Raw genomic sequence first — 6,467 nt, forward strand, 5'->3', positions numbered from 1 at the left:
CTTCCGTTGTTTGATACAAACCCCGTTTCCATATGATTTGGAAAATTGTGTTAGATGCAAATATAAACGGAATACAATGATTTGCAAATCATTTTCACCCCATATTCAGTTGAATATGCTACAAAGACAACGGATTTGATGTTGAAACCGATAAAAAACGATTTTTTTTTGCAAATAATCATTAACTTTAGAATTTGATGCCAGCAACACGTGACAAAGAAGTTGGGAAAGATGGCAATAAATACTAATTAAGTTGAGGAATGCTCATCAAAGACTTATTTGGAACATCCCACAGGTGTGCAGGCTAATTGGGAACAGGTGGGTGCCATGATTGGGTATAAAAGCAGCTTCCATGAAATGCTAAGTAATTCACAAACAAGGATGGTGTGAGGGTCACCAATTTGTAAGCAAATTGTTGAACAGTTTTAGAACATTTCTCAACGAGCTACTACAAGGAATTTGGGGATTTTACCATCTATGGTCCGTAATACCATCAAAAAGTTCAGAGAATCTGGAGAAATCACTGCACGTAAGCGATGATATAACGGACCTTCGTTCCCTCAGACGGTACTGCATCAAACACCGATATCAGTGTGTAAAGGATATCACCACATGGGCTCAGGAACACTTCATAAAACCACTGTCAGTAACTACAGTTGGTCGCTACATCTGTAAATGCAAGTTAAAACTCTGCTATGCAAAGCGAAAGCCATTTATCAACAACTCCCAGGAACGCCGCCGGCTTCGCTGGGCCTGAGCTCATCTAAGATGGACTGATACAAAGTGGAAAAGTGTTCTGTGGTCTGACGAGTCCAAATTTCAAATTGTTTTTGGAAACTGTGGACGTGGTGTCCTCCGGAACAAAGAGGAAAATAACCATGCGGATTATTAAAGGCGCAAAGTTCAAAAGCCAGCATCTGTGATGTTATGGGGGTGTATTAGTGCCCAAGGCATGGGTAACTAACACATCTGTGAAGGCACCATTAATGCTGAATGGTCCATACGGGTTTTGGAGTAACATATGTTGTCATCCAAACAACGTTATCATGGACGCCCCTGCTTATTTTAGCGAAACAACGTCAAGCCACGTGTTACAACAGCGTGACTTCGTAGTAAAAGAGTGCGGGTACTTTCCTGGCCCGCCTGCAGTCCAGACCTGTCTCCCATGGTAAATGTGTGGCGCATTATGAAGCGTAAAATACGACAACAGGACCCCAGACTGTTGAACGACTGAAGCTCTACATAAAACACGAATCGGAAAGAATTCCACTTTCAAAGCTTCAACAATTAGTTTCCTCAGTTCCCAAACATTTATTGAGTGTTGTTAAAAGAAAAGGTGATGTAACACAGTGGTGAACATGCCCTTTCCCAACTAATTTGGCACTTGTTGCAGCCATGAAATTCAAAGTTAATTATTATTTGCAAAAAAAAATAAAGTTTATGAGTTTGAACATCAAATATCTTGTTTTTGTAGTGCATTCAATTGAATATGGGTTAAATAGGATTTGCAAATCATTGTATTCCGTTTATATTTACATCCAACACAATTTCCCAACTCATATGGAAACGGGGTTTGTTGTTTAAATTAGTTTTGAATGATACCACACATTTCGGTATCGACCCGATACCAAGTAGTTACAGGACCATACATTGGTCATATTCAAAGTCCTCATGTGTCCAGAGCCATATTTCCTCAATTTATAAACTTAATATGATTTTTTAAAAAGGAAAAAAGGTTTTGGGATTATAAAAAATATCGATGTAATCATAGTAGTATCGACTAGATACACGATTGTACTTGGTATCATTACAATGGATATCAGGTGTAGATCCACCCATGGGATTTGTTTACATTTAGGGTGCTAGCTTGCTGTTAGCGGTTAGCTATTGTATCATCCCATGGTGTATAGCGATGTATGTCTTTCCTCGTCCTGCAGGGATGATACTCAGAAGAAACATACTTTATTCGTCGCCACGGAGACGAGGATTGGTGATTTAGAAGTAGCTGAAGTACCGCCGACTGCGAATGGACTAGCTAGCCATGTCTTAAAGCACCTCTTCCTGAGGGCTTTTCAATGTTATAACTTCACCTTTATCAATCAATCAATCAATCAATGTTTATTTATATAGCCCCAAATCACAAATGTCTCAAAGGACTGCACAAATCATTACGACTACAACATCCTCGGAAGAACCCACAAAAGGGCAAGGAAAACTCACACCCAGTGGGCAGGGGGAATTCACATCTTTAGTTTTTAGGCCAAAATGTGTCCGTTCTCCCTTTTCTGTCTACACACTGTGTCTGCTTGTAAGTACTCAGTGATTGTGCGCTATCGAACATGTTCGTCTGCTCGCAAAACCAGCAATGTCATGACGTGACGACGCGCCGTCACTTGTACTTTTCAAACAGAGTATAGTACCGTTTCTGATTCATTAGTACCGCGATACTTTACCAGTAGCGGTACACCGTGCAACCTCACCAGCAACACCATGAAACATGTCCCAGCAGGTACGTATTTTTCAACACCTGCTTTTTAGCCCTAAACAAGTCAACTATGTGTGCAGTGCAAGATGAAATACAGTTATGTCATCATCTTGTAAAGACCCCACACATCCATTACCGTGTTTTTCTCTTTATTACAATTACACTCATTATATCCGTCCATTTTCCACCACCTGTCCATATAATTATATTTGAAATAATAGTAAAGTAAAATGATATTTACAGTATGTATAACAGAGCACAGACCTTTTAAATGATACATCATACAAAATATATAATATAAGTCAATACAATCAATTAGCATGTTAGGAGGGTGTGCATTTTGAAACAATAGGCTATTTTATTTGTGTTTATGTAGCACACTGATGTATTTGAGTGATGGACCGGAAGACATATTGAGTGTTGACAGCTGCTGATGTACCGTATGTCCGTGTTGTGTGTGTAATATATACATAAAAAGTGATTACTTAATTTTTCGAGTGGATTAATATTGGCCAGTGGATTACTGGATAGTTTAGAGCAGTGGTTCTCAAATGGGGGTACGCGTACCCCTGGGGGTACTTGAAGGTATGCCAAGGGGTACGTGAGATTTTTTTGAAGATATTCTAAAAATAGCAACAATTCAAAAATCCTTTATAAATATATTTATTGAACAATACTTCAACAAAATATGAATTTAAGTTCATTAACTGTGAAAAGAAATGCAACAATGCAGTATTCAGTGTTGACAGCTAGATTTTTTGTGGACATGTTCCATAAATATTGATGTTAAAGATTTCTTTTTTTGTGAAGAAATGTTTAGAATTAAGTTCATTGTCACGATCCGGTATGCGGATCGTTTATTGTTTTGCCGCTTATATGTCTTTGTTCATGTTTAGTTCTGGACTCTGCCGATTCCTTGTGTTTGAGCACTTCCCCGTTTGTTTAGTCACCATGGCAACGTTTTGTGCTCCTCCTCACGGGCTCCTGTCACACCTGTTGTTGATTATCATTTGTGTATTTAAGCCCACCTGATTCCTCAGTTCGTCCTCGGTCCATTACTTGCTTTTCGCAACACGTCACGTTTTGTATCCTTCTGCCCTCGATTATTTTGTGCTAAGTTCCGCCTTAGCTTCACGTGCGTGTGGCACGTCGTTTAATGTTTTCTGTTTCCTGCTACGTTTTTAGCATTAGCTTTCCGTGCATTGGCACGCGCTTTGTTTTTCTCCTTTTTTGCACCAGTGTTCTTTTGTTTTATTATATTAAAACATATTCTTACCTGCAATCCTGCTGACTGGTAGTGTGTGCATCCACGAAGTGGCAACTCCGCGCAACAAGTGCGCCGAACGCGTGACAGAATGGACCGAGCCAAAAGCCACTTCGCACTCCTCCAGCCCCAGCAAGAACAGGTGTTCCTCTCCGATGAGGAAAAATCGGAGATCTTCTGGGAGCTCCGAGCAGACTCTTGTCCATGGGAGAGCGAGGACGACATTGAGCTGCCGGAAGAGGATCTCCCGGCCGAAGCAGTGGTGGCCTGGGAGCTATTCATGGCGAGGATAGCGGACGCGGAAGAACGCTTTCGCTCCCAGTCTCAAGCCACCCCGACATTCCCCTCAGCGCGCTGTACGCCGCGCGGTGACGTCACACCACCCAGGAGGAGAGCACTCCAGCGGCGGCCAGGCGCCGCGCAGGGGCGTGCACAAATGGAGTGCAGGGCTTTCCCCTCAGCAGCGACTGCCAGGTGCTTTCCATGTGGCTTTTCTTCCCCGGCACCTGCTGTAAATCTGCCTGAGGGACGCGTGCGGCGCACACGCACAAGGCCAGCTCCCAGGCTTCCAAGCGCCCACCCTCCCATGCCCTCGACTGCCTCCAAGCTCGCACAAACCCCCCCCCCACCAACTCCATCTGGCATCTGGAATCTGCTTCCTGAGGGGGGGGGCAAGGCTGATGGCGTGTCAGTGGCACAGGCGGACCTCCTTCCATTGAGGTTGCTGCCTGCCTTGCCGCTGGCTCCGCCCGCGTCAACAGACAAGCCACCTGCCCCAGTGCCAGCACCACGTCAACCTCCAACGCCAAGTCCACGGCTAAGGCTAATCCCAGTACAGGCACCACGCCAACCTCCCACGCGGGCACCACGCCAACCTCCCACGCCGGCACCACGCCAACCTCCCACGCCGGCACCACGCCAACCTCCCACGCCGGCACCACGCCGGGCTGGACCTCAAGGTCCAAGTGTATGCCGGCCTCCGAGTCCAAGTCCAGGTGCAAGCCGGCCTCCGAGTCCAAGTCCAGGTGCAAGCCGGCCTCCGAGTCCAAGTCCAGGTGCAAGCCGGCCTCCGAGTCCAAGTCCAGGTGCAAGCCGGCCTCCGAGTCCAAGTCCAGGTGCAAGCCGGCCTCCGAGTCCAAGTCCAGGTGCAAGCCGGCCTCCGAGTCCAAGTCCAGGTGCAAGCCGGCCTCCGAGTCCAAGTCCAGGTGCAAGCCGGCCTCCGAGTCCAAGTCCAGGTGCAAGCCGGCCTCCGAGTCCAAGTCCAGGTGCAAGCCGGCCTCCGAGTCCAAGTCCAGGTGCAAGCCGGCCTCCGAGTCCAAGTCCAGGTGCAAGCCGGCCTCCGAGTCCAAGTCCAGGTGCAAGCCGGCCTCCGAGTCCAAGTCCAGGTGCAAGCCGGCCTCCGAGTCCAAGTCCAGGTGCAAGCCGGCCTCCGAGTCCAAGTCCAGGTGCAAGCCGGCCTCCGAGTCCAAGTCCAGGTGCAAGCCGGCCTCCGAGTCCAAGTCCAGGTGCAAGCCGGCCTCCGAGTCCAAGTCCAGGTGCAAGCCGGCCTCCGAGTCCAAGTCCAGGTGCAAGCCGGCCTCCGAGTCCAAGTCCAGGTGCAAGCCGGCCTCCGAGTCCAAGTCCAGGTGCAAGCCGGCCTCCGAGTCCAAGTCCAGGTGCAAGCCGGCCTCCGAGTCCAAGTCCAGGTGCAAGCCGGCCTCCGAGTCAAGGTCCAAGCCGGCCCCCGAGTCCGAGTCCGAGTCCAAGCCGGCCCCCGAGTCCGAGTCCAAGCCGGCCCCCGAGTCCGAGTCCGAGTCCGAGTCCAAGCCCGAGTCCGAGTCCGAGTCCAAGCCGGCCCCCGAGTCCGAGTCCGAGTCCGAGTCCAAGCCGGCCCCCGAGTCCGAGTCCGAGTCCGAGTCCAAGCCGGCCCCCGAGTCCGAGTCCGAGTCCAAGCCGGCCCCCGAGTCCGAGTCCAAGCCGGCCCCCGAGTCCGAGTCCAAGCCGGCCCCCGAGTCCGAGTCCAAGCCGGCCCCCGAGTCCGAGTCCAAGCCGGCCCCCGAGTCCGAGTCCAAGCCGGCCCCCGAGTCCGAGTCCAAGCCGGCCCCCGAGTCCGAGTCCAAGCCGGCCCCCGAGTCCGAGTCCAAGCCGGCCCCCGAGTCCGAGTCCAAGCCGGCCCCCGAGTCCGAGTCCAAGCCGGCCCCCGAGTCCGAGTCCAAGCCGGCCCCCGAGTCCGAGTCCAAGCCGGCCCCCGAGTCCGAGTCCAAGCCGGCCCCCGAGTCCGAGTCCAAGCCGGCCCCCGAGTCCGAGTCCAAGCCGGCCTCCGAGTCCAAGCCGGCCTCCGAGTCCAAGCCGGCCTCCGAGTCCAAGCCGGCCTCCGAGTCCAAGCCGGCCTCCGAGTCCGAGTCCGAGTCCAAGCCGGCCTCCGAGTCCGAGTCCGAGTCCAAGCCGGCCTCCGAGTCCGAGTCCGAGTCCAAGCCGGCCTCCGAGTCCGAGTCGACGTCCAAGCCGACGTCCAAGCCGGCCTCCAAGCCGGCCTCCAAGCCCAAGTCGACGTCCAAATCGGCCTCCCAAACGACGCCCGAGTCGACGTCCAATACGACGCCCGAGTCGATGTCGATGTCGGCGCCCGGGTCCACGCCGAGCATCAGGTCCGGAACCGCGCCGGGCGCATCTCCCTCCACGTCGGATGTGGGTGTGGCCGTGCCCAGGTCGTCCTCCACGCAGGGCGCTTCCACCTCC

Source organism: Nerophis ophidion, linkage group LG11 (genome assembly GCF_033978795.1).
Source record: "Nerophis ophidion isolate RoL-2023_Sa linkage group LG11, RoL_Noph_v1.0, whole genome shotgun sequence".
Lineage (NCBI taxonomy): Eukaryota > Metazoa > Chordata > Actinopteri > Syngnathiformes > Syngnathidae > Nerophis > Nerophis ophidion.